The sequence below is a fragment of the Triturus cristatus genome, chromosome 1_1 (assembly GCF_964204655.1).
Source record: "Triturus cristatus chromosome 1_1, aTriCri1.1, whole genome shotgun sequence".
NCBI lineage: Eukaryota > Metazoa > Chordata > Amphibia > Caudata > Salamandridae > Triturus > Triturus cristatus.
The window spans coordinates 251,379,229-251,393,857 of NC_140579.1; positions in this window are offsets into that span (position 1 = coordinate 251,379,229).

Consider the following 14,629-nt stretch of genomic DNA (forward strand, 5'->3'; position numbering starts at 1 on the left):
GTGTCATCTAGAGCGCATAAGATGTTCCCCTCAGCACCCACTGTGTCCCTCCAAAAGTACATTTCAGGAGAAGACCCTGATGCGTTCCTTCTTAATTTCGAGCGGGCTGCGAGGGCATCAGGATGGCCTGTTGCAAAATGGCCCTTCTACTTAGCCCCGTTATTGTCCGGGGAAGCCCAAGCAGCTTATCAAGTTGCAAATGCAGGTGGTACGACTCCCTATGAAGAAGTAAAAGCCATAATCCTTGACCACCTCGGAATGGATTCAGAAACATACCGTATGCGATTCCGGAAAGAACGAGGGGCCCCTGGAGACAATCCTAAGACCCTGTACTTTAAACTAAAAATGACGGCGGATAAGTGGCTGAAGCCTGCCGAAAAAACCAAGGACGAAATCATGGAGGCCATCTATCTAGAACAGTTTATAGAGGCGTTGCCGTATCCAACCCAGAGATGGTTAAAACAACACACCCATCTAACCCCCGAGCAAGCAGTTGAAATGGCAGCCTCCTATGCTAGGGCCCAACCTCGACTACCTCATGTAGAAACTGATAGAAGCTCCCGGTCGCATACTGGTCCTAGAAAACCATTACGCCCCATATGGGATGCCGAAAAGATACCTCCCCCTAGAGCTGACACACTTCCCCACCGAGGGCCCCAGTGCTTTGATTGTGGGGGTTGGGGCCACATCGCCAGGACCTGCCCTAAGAAAAACCCTGAGGAACCCATGGATGTCAGTTACGTTCCTCGAAACCTATTCTACACAGCTGAAATGGGGCCATACTTCTATGTAAGTGTTACCGTCAATGGGGTCCCCATAGAAGCCCTCCTAGACACGGGGTGTAAACAATCAGTCATACACGCAAACCTAGTAAAAAACCATCAGGTCACTCCGGGTGGGAAAGCATATATACGATGTGTTCATGGCGATGTCAAGGAGTACCCCACAGCAATAGTTCCTCTGATCTATAAAACCCATCCTCCCTCCCACATAACTGTTGGAGTGTTGAGCACACTCCCAGAGCAACTAATTCTTGGTATAGACAATCCGTCCTTTATGGCGCTTATGCAGGAACACACAAGAGTCCACCCTTTCCTACTGAGAGCCAGAAGAGGTCAAACGACCCTTCTTACCCAAGAGCCCTGGTCACAGGATAACCGATTTCAATGGGCTCAGACCAGCGATCCTACCCTTGCCAATGCTTGGCAACAAGCCCGAAAAACCGAGAAGGATAACCCACCTCTATATCCCTTCTTCCAGATTAAAAAGGGCTTATTATATAGAATCTCCAAAGAGGGCGAACCACCACAATTGTTAGTACCTCAACAGTTTAGAGAACAAGTCATGTTCTATGCACACTCCCACCTCTTAGCAGGACACATAGGACCAGAAAAAGTGACACAAAATCTGTTGCGGTATTTTTACTGGCCGGGTATTTATACCCACATACGAAAATTCTGCCAGGAGTGCCCTGTGTGTCAAAAGAAAAATCCCTACCGGCCAGGAGCGGTGCCTCTCCAACCCCTACCAATTATCGGGAAACCCTATGAGCGGATCGGAATGCATCTAGTGGGCCCTCTACCGAAGACCACCAAGGGACACCAATACATCTTAGTATTGGTAGACTATTGCACCCGATTTCCCGAGGCCTTTCCGCTCCGAGCCCCCCCCACTACGGCCATAGCGGATTGCCTACTGGAATACTTTTCTCGCGTCGGGTTCCCTCGAGAAATCTTAACGGATCAAGGAACCCCGTTTCTATCACGGCTGATGAAACAGGTATGTTCCATTTTACAGATTAAACAGATAAGAACTTCTGCTTACCATCCGCAAACAGATGGACTAGTGGAACGATATAATGGAACCCTAAAACTAACCTTAAAAAAAATGTTGGCCCTTGAAGGATGGCGTTGGGATCAACTCCTCCCACTTGCTTTATATGTCATAAGAGGACAGATCCAGTCCAGCCTGGGATGTTCCTCTTTTGAACTGTTATACGGGAGACAACCCTGAACTCTCCTAGAAATGACACGGGAGGCATGGGAGGAGGGGCCCAACGAAGCCCGTGCCCTTCTCGAGTATAGTCAAACCTTGAGATCACATCTTGCTAAACTACGAGACCTAGCCCACACCAATTTGGAGAAGCAACAGGAAAAACAAAAGTACCAATATGATAAAGGGAAAAAGTGGCGTTCTCTTCAGGTGGGGGACTGGGTTCTTGTCTGTTTACCGAAATCCCTTACCTCTGTACAAAAAGAATGGAAGGGCCCCTTCAAAGTGGTGGCAGTGTTTGGGAGCACAACTTATCACGTAGCGGTGGGACCCAGGCGCACTCAAACCTATCATATCAACATCTTAAAGAAATGGTTGGGACCCCTTCCTTCACCCCAGGATAACCATCTGGTACACTCTCCTTTATCACCGGATAGCACCCTTGAAGATCTGGTGATAAACAATCTCCTACAACCCGAACAACAGTCCGATCTGTTGAACAGGTTAGTCCCGTTCGGTCACCTGTTCTCGAACCAACCCGGGAAGACCTCTTTAGTAGAACACTCAATTCACACTCTACCAGGGAAGGTGGTCCGCTTAAGACCCTACCGCATACCAGCACATCATAGGGCAGCAGTAAGTCAAGAACTACACAACATGTTGGAGATGGGTGTCATTGAACCTTCCCATAGTGAGTGGTCATCCCCTATCGTCCTGGTTCCCAAACCAGATGGTAGTATACGCTTCTGCATCGACTTTAGACAGGTCAATGCCATATCTACTCTTGACGCATATCCCCTGCCTAGAGTCGATGAACTGGTTGAACAATTAGGAGACGCACACTACATCACTACTCTAGACCTCACAAAAGGGTATTGGCAGGTACCATTAAGGCAATCAGATCAGAAGAAAACAGCCTTCACAACACCTGAGGGCCTTTTCCAATTTAAAGTCCTACCCTTTGGGTTACATGGTGCCCCGGCCACATTCCAACGACTTATGAATCTGATACTAAAACCACATAGAGGATACGCGTCCGCTTATCTGGACGACATATTCGTTTACAGTTCCCACTGGGAACAACATCTGGACCACTTACAACAGATTCTGGGCGCCCTAGAAACAGCAGGCCTGCACATCAACGCAAAAAAATCAAGAGTGGGGTTTTCCAAGGTTAGAAGTTAGGATATCACGCACACCGGTTTTGTCTCCAAATGTAGATAAATCTTAAACAGGTAATGGCGTGCTGCAAGAGGAGCGACCCCTAAACCAAGGTCAGTAAATGACAATAATGGTTGCACTGTCCCATCCTGGGTAGTGTCCCTCTGTACGCACAGCGCTAAAGGGTAACGAAGTTACCAAATATAAAGCCAATGGTAATTGAACCAAAGTTCGTTTATTCACGATATAATACTCTTTGTACTGTGTTTCGAATTTCACATGTTATATCAATAACGGTACCAACGGAAATCCTCAATGCATTTCGGGTTGGAACCCTTCGTCAGGAGGAATCCTATAATAGAAATAGGAGACAATGTAGCATATCCCATCAGGGATTCCATAAATCAATAATAAACAATCAATAATAAGAACGAAAGATACCAGAGTCTCTAAAGTAAAACAATGTACATCTAGAAATGTAACATATCCCATCAGGGATTACCAAAAACGAAAGATATACGAATCTCTAAAGTGAAAACAGTGTGCGACTGAAAGTAAGGAGCTTAGTTCTGAAGTATCACAAAGAGAGTTTAAAGATTAGACCCAAATGACCCGCTGTGCTCAATTTAACGCGTGTAAACGCCAGAAAGTGCGCCGAAATATACATGGTGGCGATAAAATAAAGTGGAATAGACCCAAGTTCCAAAACCGGATAAGAAAATTAGTCAGGGAAGTTACCTCGGTTCACGCGTTAAACGGGCATCTTCAAAATGCTCCGATACGGAAGAGTGTTGCTGTGCGTGTAACCGTGTTATGTACGGAAAGCAAGTTGTGAACAGAAAGAGAGGACTGGGAGTATGGCGGCCATCTTAGAAAAGGAAAATGCGCTTAGAAGGAATTTGACGATGTCAAACCGTGACTGTGACAGGAATTGATAGAAAAAATGAGTGTGTATTTGGAAGTGGTACAAAATTCCGGGGTAAGATGAGATGGTTACAATGTGGATAATAGAGGAATATAGGTTCAAGGTATGGGTTCAAAATACAGTGTGTTGATTTGAAAGAAGTTGTGTCGAGAACAATAAAGTTGAAGGAAATCAGAAAAAAATCTGAAAAAAATCAACAAAAGGTCCAGGAATGATTGAAACGTAGCTACTGACACCGGAAGTAAAAATTAAAGAGACTGACACATAAATTGAAAAGGAGTAGGCTGAAAGTGAATAAACAAATCGAAATGAACAAATGAAATAAGAATAAAATTAAATGAAATGAAAGTAAATGTCATTCAAATAAAATTAAGTGTCATTCAAATGAAATTAAGACAGGGCATAGAACGTTTAGACATATACACATTAACGCAGGCATCTATACAAGGTCAAATAAAGCAACTGAGTTCGATGCGGTCATTCAGTCCAAAGGGTACCATGGAGTTCATTTTGTATATCCAAGATGTTTCTCTTTGGATCAAAGATTTTTTGTTATCACATCCTTCTTTAAATGGAACAGTCTCGCACACTAGAAAGCGCAATTGGCTGACGTTATGTTTATGTTCATTAAAGTGTGCAGCTACAGTGGATTTAGGGTTGTTATTGCGAATGCTACTCTTGTGTTCATTCAGTCGGGTTTTCATTTTTCTTTCAGTTTTGCCGATGTATGGCAAGCCGCATGGACACTTCAACATGTAGACAACATTTTTGGAATCGCAAGTCGCTGAAACAAAAAGTTTGATGTTATGGCCCTTGGTTGGATGCTGTATACTATTGCCTGCGATGATGTTGTTACAGTTTCCACAATTGTAGCAAGGTATGGTACCCTTATATTTAGAAAAAACCTGTGGGGAGCATGTTGGTTTTAGTAACTCCATGAAGTTTTTACTCCTTTCGTAGGCAAACAATGGTTGATCCGAAAAGATCTGGTTGAAGTCAGACTCCATTTGTAGTAGAGGCCAGTGCCTGAGAACAGATTTCCTGATGTTGAAACTTTCTGTTGAAAATTTCGTGACCATAACTATTCTCGAGGACGATTTTGAAGATGTTGATTGTTTTTCCAACAATGTTCTCCTTTGTTTGTTTAGCGATTTATCAATAGCTTTTGCAAAAATTTGTGATGGATAGCCTCGCTCTACAAAGCGTCGTTCCATGTCCAAAGTTTGTTGGGTGAGTTGTTGAGGTTCAGACGTGATTCGTTTTATCCTGAGAATCTATCAATTCCTGTCACAGTCACGGTTTGACATCGTCAAATTCCTTCTAAGCGCATTTTCCTTTTCTAAGATGGCCGCCATACTCCCAGTCCTCTCTTTCTGTTCACAACTTGCTTTCCGTACATAACACGGTTACACGCACAGCAACACTCTTCCGTATCGGAGCATTTTGAAGATGCCCGTTTAACGCGTGAACCGAGATAACTTCCCTGACTAATTTTCTTATCCGGTTTTGGAACTTGGGTCTATTCCACTTTATTTTATCGCCACCATGTATATTTCGGCGCACTTTCTGGCGTTTACACGCGTTAAATTGAGCACAGCGGGTCATTTGGGTCTAATCTTTAAACTCTCTTTGTGATACTTCACAACTAAGCTCCTTACTTTCAGTCGCACACTGTTTTCACTTTAGAGATTCGTATATCTTTCGTTTTTGGTAATCCCTGATGGGATATGTTACATTTCTAGATGTACATTGTTTTACTTTAGAGATTCTGGTATCTTTCGTTCTTATTATTGATTGTTTATTATTGATTTATGGAATCCCCGATGGGATATGCTACATTGTCTCCTATTTCTATTATAGGATTCCTCCTGACGAAGGGTTCCAACCCGAAATGCATTGAGGATTTCCGTTGGTACCGTTATTGATATAACATGTGAAATTCGAAACACAGTACAAAGAGTATTATATCGTGAATAAACGAACTTTGATTCAATTACCATTGGCTTTATATTTGGTAACTTCGTTACCCTTTAGCGCTGTGCGTACAGAGGGACACTACCCAGGATGGGACAGTGCAACCATTATTGTTTTCCAAGGTTAAACATCTGGGGTATCTCCTGGGCAACGGGGGTATCGAACCACAACAAGAAAAAGTAAGAGCCATAACCGACGCACCGCTTCCCACCACCAAAAAAGGGGTTTGAGCGTTCCTGGGTCTCTTCGGCTATTACAGGCGGTTTATTCCCCACTACTCAACACTCTCGGCGCCTCTTACAGATCTACTCAAAAAGGGAACCAAGAACAGGGACTTGTTATCCCCCTCCCCGGCGGTGCAACAAGCCTTTTTGAATCTTAAGGACGCTATCGTACGCAGCCCAGTGCTTATGTCACCCGATTTTACCCAACCATTCATATTACAAACCGATGCGTCTGAGGTCGGCATAGGAGCTGTCCTGTCGCAGTTGTCCAAGGACGGTGCAGAACATCCAGTACTGTTTATCAGTCGCAAGCTGTTCCCCAGGGAGTATGCCTACCCTACCCTGGAGAAGGAGTGTCTGGCCATCAAGTGGGCTGTGGAAAAACTGAGGTACTCTCTGGAGGGTAGGAAGTTCACCCTGTTCACAGACCATGCTCCCCTAATGTGGTTGGCTCGGAACAAGGGCAATAATCCTAGAGTACTGCGGTGGTTCCTTTCGTTGCAGCCCTTTGCCTTAGACGTTCACCATAGAAAAGGGGCCTTGAACGCTAATGCAGATTTCCTTTCCCGTTGTCCTATCCTTCCCGATCGGGATGATTCTAGGGGAGGTGTGTGTCAGGGAAAGCCCTGTGTCAACAAGCCCTTACCTGTTGTTTCCCTTGATCCCTTCGTTCTTTCTTCCTTCCAGCCCTCGGATGTACACAAAGCTCCCGCCACGGACCCGGAAACGGATCGGGATTGGCTATTTCCGCCCAACCCTTTTTCCGAGGGGGCGGAGTCTCACATCTCAGGGACTAATAAGAAGCTTCCCTCCTATGACGAAGGCGGAACTCCACGGCAGGAAACCGGCGAGAGCGTACTGATCCGACGAGAGACGAAGGAGCTGGACCGAGGACCCCGACCGGAGCCCGGAGGGAACAGAGCGGAACCAAGAACCCTCAAGGAGATACGCATCGCCCGGCCACGGCCCCGTGGGAGGGTCGTGGCTCGAACAGGTGTGTGTCAGAGTCCGGGGGCTTGGGAGTAGGGCAGTTGTAAAGGGGCCGACAGAGTAAGGGGATACAAGGTCCTAGACCTTGCGTGGGAATTTCCAGGCTCCCCTTTTCCTGTGCGCACCTCCACTCTCCCTCACTAATTCCGGTGGTGGTCTACCCTTACGCCTTCCAAGACTCGTGTTGCACCTACAAGAATTAGCATCCCTCACAGGTGTTCCCCTTTCCCAAACGCTGTGTTAGCGTGAGCACTGATACGTGCCTTTTCTTTTCTTTTCTTCCTGGCCCGACTCTGCGGCGTTCCTTCGAGGGAGACAACCCGAACCAGCCGTCCCCAAGGAGAAGACTTTCCGCGATCCCCTTGCCAAGCCTCCGAGATGGATGTACAGTTGTTTGAGTCAAACAAGACAAACCCCCTCCTTTACTTACATTGGTTGTTCTGGAAGTGCCTTAAATCTAAATAAATACCGGGACACAGATTCCCACCACTCATTCTCGTGGTCCGTCTCACTGGTTGTCCACACATACATAGACATTTCAGGCAAGACAAGAGAGCTTATTTACATTATCCAATGTTTAAGCTTTTTCAAAACAGCAATTGCACTTTTTTACGCAATGGATTGATGTGCATGCTGTTTAAACTAAGGTCGACGACGTTTCGATCCTGTTAAGAAGATGCAAGGATCATCATCAGGACAGTGATGTGTACAAGCCTGATTATGAAAAGAAATTGCCTGTGGGAGAAACAAGAGGTGATGTAAGGAAAATAATAAGCGGTGAATGGGAGAAGGGTAGAGAGGAGAAAGTTAGAGCTATAATATGGCAGCAACGTTAAGGTTCAATAGTGGTGCCACAATACACATGCTAGTGTAGGTGCATGCGTATGTTTGCGGTGAGGGTGGGTGAAAGCGAAGCTAAGGGAAAATGAACAGCAAGTGAGGCGGGTGAATTATGTGTTCAGACACGGAGGAAGGTAAACGATGAGTGAGGAACGGGGCAAGGCAGGCATACCATAGTGCCTATAGAATGTGTATAAAACCGGAAGAGTAACGAACAAATCGGAGCGCGTGATGTGAAGAACGGAGAAAATCAGGCATTAATTGGTGCCTACGGATTAATAATTAATTGAGTGCTAGCAATGAGCCTCAGTAGTATCGTGGGGCCCGCTTACCATAGTAAGGAGACCGAATGCACGGCGTGTGCAATGCCTGGGAGGAGAGCCCGCGCTTAGCGTCAGGGATGAGGTCCGGCGTTAATCTCGGAATTACGGGTAGAGACGTGAAAATACTGGGGGAATAAAAGAACCACGTTAGGCAAGAATGCCGTGAGTAAAGTTGAAAAAACCGGGCAGTGAGGGAAGTGAGGTACCTGGAATGAAAGGAACCGGGAATGAGGGACAAATGTTGACAATCCAACCAAGTCAGTGGCTCCGGTACGTTAATCCGTGACAATGCACTAAAAGAGAAGGAAGCTGCGGGTTAAAAAATGAACCATCTATGGGGGGAGCAGTGACGGATGGTGAGACGAGCGCTTACCGTAACACAACCTGGTCCTCTGATAAGGTTAACCGAGTGACGAGGTAACAAGGAGAGCGTGCAGGTATACATGCTGTGTAAGCGTGTGGGGCACTAGACCGTGTGAACGAGCCGCCATGTTGGAAGAGTCACAATGGAGATGGAAAAAGGACTATAGAGTGAAAATACAAACAGTGATTACGAGAGAACACGCATTCATCTGTGAGAGAGACAGATTCTTTCTCAAAAATGCACCATTGTTAAGGGACTTGAAGGACAGTTTAACACAGTACTTTCAACAATGAATTTCGAATATTTGGAAACTGGCAACAGAAGGCGAGCAATGTGAAGAAATACTTATAAGCAATGATTAGTACAGAGTAAAGTAAAACGATCTTTTTCAGAGACATTAGGAGAACGTTGCAATTGGGCATATGGTGGTGAAAAAACCAGGGGTATTAACCATAAGCTGGAAAGTGGAGGGTCATGGCCATGTACCAAAATGTAATTATGTAAAACAGGAATTGACAGGAATTAACAACACAGAGACGAAGTGCAAAAACCTGTAAAGAATTTTTTTTTTTTAAATTGGTGAAAGCAATTCCAGTCACTTCAAATGAGGTTGGTCCAGTCCTCATTGCGATTCAGGCCTTGCCTAATGCTGTTGGTACGAATAATCATTCTCAGTTCTTCTTTGTTCAGAATTTTCGCAATGTCACCTCCCCTTGGGGGTTGCTTGATGGTTTTGATAACTGTCCACTTGATGTCGTCCTCTGTGTGACCCATTTCTGAAAAATGTTCAACAAGGGGGGCGTTGAGGGTTTTGCAACGTACTCTGCTTCTGTGCTGGCCAATGCGTAATTTCATTTTTTGTGTGGTTTGACCAATGTAAACTTTGTTGCATGGACAGGAAATTAGATAAATAACATTGCTGGTGTTACAATTGGAGAAGGAAGTCAAGGTAATAGAGACATTGTTTCCTTCCATAGTTGTACTACATACATTGCAATCGCCACATTTTACATGACCAGTGAGGGGCGCAAGGCCCCAGTGAGCATCCAGGGTTGTCATGGGGCGAGGAGAGGGTAGGGCAGCCCTTACTAAATGGTCCTTAAGGTTACGGTTCTTCCGGAAGGCAAACAAAGGTCGCTCTATTGAGAGGTTGCCAGCATTTAACACTGGCCAGTGTTGCAAGATAGATTTGCGAATTTGATTTGAAGCAGGGGAGAAGGTAGTAACGCAAACTATAGGATTGGTGTTAGTTTTGGTTCTAGGGCATAAAAGAACTTCCCTAGGGCAATACCATGCTCGTTTTTGTGCGTTTCGTACTAGTCTCTTTGGGTAACCACGGGCTCTCAGTTTTTTAGTGAGAGTGGATGCTTCGAAGAAATAATCTTCTTTGGAGAAGCAGTTGCGTCTGATACGCAGAAATTGGGAGTATGGTAGCGAGTCTCTTAAAGCTCGAGGGTGGTGACTCTCATAGCAGAATAATGTATTTCTTTCAGTACTTTTTCTGTAAAGTTTTGTGAGTAATTCTCCATTGGAGTGATATATGGTAAGGTCAAGAAATGGGATGTGTGATCTGTCATGTGTATTAGTGAAATTGAGACCAGAGCAGCTATTGTTCAACCAATGGACAAATTGGGAAAGTGTGGTCTCATTATGATGCCAAATTAGGAAAATATCATCTATTTAGCGCCGCCATAAGGTGATACCTGAAAGGAATGGGTTAGTGTCAAAGAGAATGGAAGTCATTTCTAAGTGGTCCATATAAAGAATGGCCAGGTTGGGTGCAAAAACTGCACCCATCGAAGTGCCTTTGACTTGTTGGTAAAATTCATTCTCAAAAATGAAGAAGTTACGGGTCAGACATAGTTCTAACAACTGAATGATGAAGAGTGTAGGGACAGAATGGGGGCGAGGTCTGGAGTCCAGGACCCCTTGGATAACAAGGAGTGCCGGGACTTATGGAATGTTGGTGAAGAGTGATTCTACATCCATGGTACATAAGCTATCATGTGCAGGGTCGAAGGGATGATGTTCGATGAGGTTGATCATAGACATACTGTCTCTAATATAGCAATGAGTCAATGGTACGAAGTCCTTAATGAAATGGTCAATGTATTGACCCAAAGGCTCAAGAATGGAACCACACCTGGAGACTATGGGACGTCCGGGTGGGTTAGTCTGGTTCTTGTGGACTTTAGGGAGGGTGTAGATGACTGGAGTGCGAGGAGATTTTACATTGAGGAAAAGGAATTCTTTCTGACTAAGGAAGCCCTCCAATTTGGCATCTGTAGTGATTTGTAAAATGAGTGTCTGTAACTCTTTAGTGGGGTTCGTGTGTAGTCTACAATAATGGTCAGTATTGGACAATTGGCGTAGGATTTCTGCTGTGTATGGAGCCTTTTCTTGTAGCACAATGCCACCGCCTTTATCCGCTGATTTGATGACTAACGAGTCGTTCATCTTCAGGGAGGAGATGGCTTTCTTCTCTTCAAGGGTGATGTTATAGGGGATGAAACGTTTTTTAGATTCCAAAACAGATAAATCCTTTAGAACCAGTTTCTCAAAGGTAGTGATTTCGCTGGGAATCATATTGGTGGTGGGGGAAAAAGTGGATGCAGGTCTGAAGGGAGTATTAGCAGTGGATGGTGAGGATGGATTCAAAAGAAAAAAGTATGTAGACGCAATCGTCTGAAAAATCTGAGCAATTCGGTATGAAGTTCGAGGAAGTTTGGGTGAGTGGTGGGGACGAAGGACAGTCCTTTGCTGAGTATTGAGACCTCAGGATCTGTGAGTACATGTTATGAGAGATTAAAGATGGGTATGCATTGCAGATTGACTTCATTTACCATTTGTAAAATTTCTGGCGAGTTTGGCGCTCGCCCGGTGGGTTGTACCATCTTTGGGCCTGTTTGACACGACCACGTTTTGGTGGTTCGTTGTGGCCTTGGCCTAAAAAATTACTGTTAGAACCTGAAAAATTGGGGCCTGAGAGACAGTTTGATGTACTGGTACCTTCGCCTGCGTCTGAATTATCTGAGGAATCAGCAGAGGTGTCGGAGAAACCCACAAGATTGTTGCACCTGTTGAAACGACCCCAAGGTCTACTGTTTTGTGGATTGGAGTATGCCCTGTTGGTGTAAAAATCCTTTTGTAAATATGGATAAGTGCGTTCAATATTGTATGTTCTAATATCCTTTCGAACTTTTACTGATTTTTTATTTTGTTCTATTCTGTAGAAGTCGTCAACTGTCTTTTGCATTTGCTCTAATAATTTCTTACTGTCTGCGATTGGGCATGATTCTTTGATTTGTTTCTCAATCTCTAAAATTTCTTCAGCTAATTTTTTGAGTGCTTCAGCGGCTGTGTGGATGCCTAGCACCAACCAGTGCCTAGAGCAAGTGGTACCTATATAACTGAAGCTGTTGATGTACTTGGGGTTGTCAGTGAAAATACCGGGAATGTTACGCACTTGTAGGCCAGTGGGGATAGTTTCAGCTTTCAAATATTCGGTGAGCATACGAGTCATCAGTTGAAGACGGACTTGTTTCTTTTTACACTTTTCTAATTGTTCAGCTGATGATACATTGGCAACGGAGGGAGAATCTGCAGAGTCTGAGAATAGGGAAGGGCCTTCACATATTTTCTTGATATACTCGTCAGAATATAGAGGTGCGTGGTCGGACATACCAGGAAAAATGTGAAGAAGCAAAAAGAGGAAGAGACGGGAATAAGGAACAGGGAACCCATTTACTAGTAAGGGGATAAGTATCCTAACCCTTGCAATCCAGCGATTGCGCTTAGCATATTCAAAAAAGGACAAGGGAACCCAAAAGGTAATCGAGGACCTTGGGTAGTAGTTGATTACAAAAAACAGTGGTCCTCAAATAATTTAAATAGGAATTAGAATAAATATAGTCCAGAATCGGTACTATATACAGGATGTCCAGCCGGACAGCCAATTTAATTCTTCAATGAAACAAGACAGAAATACAACAACAAATTATTTGTGGGACACAGTCCTGCATCCGTTAAGAACAAATGACATTTACACAACATACATAGACATTTCAGGCAAGACAAGAGAGCTTATTTACATTATCCAATGTTTAAGCTTTTTCAAAACAGCAATTGCACTTTTTTACGCAATGGATTGATGTGCATGCTGTTTAAACTAAGGTCGACGACGTTTCGATCCTGTTAAGAAGATGCAGGGATCATCATCAGGACAGTGATGTGTACAAGCCTGATTATGAAAATAAATTGCCTGTGGGAGAAACAAGAGGTGATGTAAGGAAAAGAATAAGCGGTGAATGGGAGAAGGGGAGAGAGGAGAAAGATAGAGCTATAATATGTAGAGGCGGCGGAGTGCAGCCTGGAGTGCAGCCTTTGAAGTAGAGGAGGCAGAGTGTGGCCTATGAAGTAGAGGCGGCGGAGTGCGGCCTATGAAGTAGAGGCGGCGGAGTGCGGCCTATGAAGTGGAGGCGGCTGAGTGCGGCCTTTGAAGTAGAGGCGACAGAGGAGTGCGGCCTATAAAGTAAAGGTGGCGGAGGAGTGCGGCCTATGAAGTAGAGGTGGCGGAGTGTGGCCTATGAAGTAGAGGCGGCGGAGTGCAGCCTATGAAGTAGAGGCGGCGGAGTGTGGCCTATGAAGTAGAGGCAGCGGAGTGCATTCTATGAAATAGAGGCGGCGGAGTGCAGCCTATGATGTAGAGGCAGCGGAGTGCAGCCTGGAGTGCAGCCTATGAAGTAGAGGCGGCGGAGTGCAGCCTATGAAGTAGAGGCAGCGGAGTGCAACCTATGAAGTAGAGGCGGCGGAGTGCAGCCTATGAAGTAGAGGAGGCAGAGAGGTGGCAGAGTGTGGCGTATGAAGTAGAGGCGGCGGAGTGCGGCGTATGAAGTAGAGGTGGCAGAGTGCAGCATATGAAGTAGAGGCGGCGGAGTGTGGCCTATGAAGTAGAGGCGGCGGAGTGGAGTCTATGAAGTAGAGGAGGCGGAGTGCGTTCTATAAAGTAGAGGCGGCGGAGTGCAGCCTGGAGTGCAGCCTATGAAGTAGAGGCAGCGGAGTGCAGTCTATGAAGTAGAGGCGGGCGGAGTGTGTTCTATTAAGTAGAGTCGGCGGAGTGCAGCCTGGAGTGCAGCCTCTGAAGTAGAGGTGGCGGAGTGTGGCCTATGAAGTAGAGGCGGCGGAGTGCGGCCTATGAAGTAGAGGCGGCTGAATGCAGCCTATGAAGTAGAGGCGGCGGAGTGTGGCCTATGAAGTAGAGGCGGCGGAGTGCAGCCTATGAAGTAGAGGCGGCAGAGTGCGGCCTATGAAGTAGAGGCGGCGGAGTGTAGCCTGGAGTGCAGCCTATGAAGTAGTGGCAGCAGACCGCAGCCTTTGAAGTAGAGATGGCGGAGAGGTGGCGGAGGGCAGCATACGAAGTAGAGGCGGCGGAGCCGCAGAAGGCTCGAAACAGAGACCCACACTCTGTCATCCAACAATTGTATTCCTCCGTCTCCCGGGTCTGCCGGAACGCCCCCTCCCACCCCTTTAACATTGATTGATGAGACAATCCAGTACAAGCGGCGTATGAAGTAGAGGCGGCAGAGTGCAGTCTATGAAGTAGAGGCAGCGGAGTGCAGCCTAATATGTAGAGGTGGCGGAGTGCAGCATGGAGTGCAGCCTATGAAGTAGAGGCGGCGGAGTGCAGCCTATGAAGTAGAGGTGGCGGAGTGCGGCCTATGAAGTAGAGGAGGCAGAGAGGTGGCGTAGTGCGGCGTATGAAGTAGAGGCGGCGGAGTTGAGAAAATTCGGTTTTCAATCGTGATCGAATCGACCCGCCATTTTGTGCTCCGCCGCC